This window comes from Arachis ipaensis, chromosome B05, assembly GCF_000816755.2.
Source record: "Arachis ipaensis cultivar K30076 chromosome B05, Araip1.1, whole genome shotgun sequence".
Taxonomy (NCBI): Eukaryota; Viridiplantae; Streptophyta; class Magnoliopsida; order Fabales; family Fabaceae; genus Arachis; species Arachis ipaensis.
This window is the reverse complement of record NC_029789.2, coordinates 135,376,390-135,378,411: the sequence shown is the minus strand read 5'-3', so window position 1 is coordinate 135,378,411 and position 2,022 is coordinate 135,376,390.

The window sequence follows — 2,022 nt, the reverse complement described above, 5'->3', positions numbered from 1 at the left end:
GTAGCGTTTCTACCACTCCACTTTGGTATCATTTTAACAGTAATAATTACGTGGTATGATTTAAAAGTATTATTATTATTATTTCCAAGTTATAGTGTAAAGATTCAATGACTTGGCATGTATAGTGGTAGACCATGACCTTTTTTGGTCCTTGGTCTATTGCGCCACCACCACGAAGCTTCGTGCCATTAGACTAAACTAATTACTAATCCATAACGCAATGTTGTATGGGTCAAATCACATTTCACTCACTTTATACTATTACATTCTTTCTATCTTTATCTCTAAATTGTAAAATACACATCCATAAACATTAAAAAAATTATTGAATTAACTTTCTTTTACAACTGTACTGAAGAAACATCTCCCTAAAATTATTCATGGATCTATCACGATCAAATAGTGTTAAGTTTTTGCAGGACTAAGTGCCTTGCTGCCCTGCTGAAGCCAGAAAAGATAATTACTCTTACAGAAGCAAAATTATTCGTGATACTTTCTTCTATCACCTTAAATTTTTAAGTTTAGAAATTTCATAACAACTCTAAAAGTTGAATTGAATTCATTTTTAAAATAGTTATTGTAATAAATCTTTTTATACTATGTAATCATTCATGGTTTTGCTGGCTATTCTTTAACCAAGAAATATGCATTATAAGATCTCATTAGTCATTAGCCTCTTCTCATCATGTGCCTATGCAATTATGGAGTTTGGTTCTTTTATCCTGTCCTTGTTCTTATTGTGAATAGTAAAACACAAATTATTATTATTATTAATTCAATACCAAAATCCATTTAGTGGTTTTCTTTCCAGACATTTAATTACAACATATATTCAACTAATCAACTTATAAACAATAAAGGGGACACATGAACGATTTGTATTAGGAGAAAATAGAAAGAAAAAAACATTCATACAAAGGGAATAATTAGAGATGGAAGAAAGAAATGTTACTACTCTACTCATCAATAAAGTATTATTTTTTTAAAAATTATCATACATTATTTAAGCAAGATTAAGAAAAAAATATAAAAAAATCTATTATTTTTTTTTTTGGTGACTAAAAAAAAAATCTATTATATAATAAAAAATCAAATTAGACAATTAAAAGGATCCATTTTCCCCTCAAATTAACTAAGAAGTAAGAACAAAGTTACACTTTCATTTTAGAATAGATTAAACTCGGAAGAAAAAAAGATGTGTTCATTAATTAACAGACAGCACTGCATTTAATAATATTATTACTAAGACCTAATTTTTCTAAACAGTTAACTAACCTGAAAAAAAAATTAAAAAAAAAAAGAAAATTGTTGCTGAGAGTTTGAGAGACATTAATTTTTATTTTCTTTTCATCATCTTCTTTCAAGTTGGGAAAAAAAATAAAAATAAAAAAGTAACATGCCTCAGCAACCGAAACCTTGAAGAACGGCGGCGCGTGGCATCGACATCCAGCGTGGAGATTCTAAGAGCCGCCGCTCTCGGAGGCTTCGGGAGCGACAGCGTTCAAATCAAAGCCCTCATTGATGAATGCGAATTCCTTCTTGTCGTTATTGTTATCATCGGCGACGGCGTCGAGCGGCGTTAGGTCGGCGGTGTTCTCGAGCGCCTCCTTCCACTGGCGTCGACCCTTACCTTTGTCATCGAAGTACTTGACAGCAACCTTCATCCTCCTCAGAATCGCATAGAATTCTTCAACTTCATCTTCTGTAGGTATAGCACTGCCACCTTCTTGTTCTTCATTCTTTGGATTCAATTTCTTGTTGTTCATCCCTTCTTGTTCCTGTTCTTGTTTTTCTTCTGTGCGCCTCCTTTTTGGCTTAGTGATGTTCTGAATTTCCATGTCGTTGTTAATTAAGAATCAGATCCCACATCCCATATCGACTAATATATCGTATCTACCAATTAGTTTATGAGAAAGTCTCAACCCCAACATTTTCATTAAAATTTAGTCAGCATTTAACTATTAATATAAAGACAATTTTTTTTATCTTAATATATTTTTTTAAAACACAAGTTAAATAAAC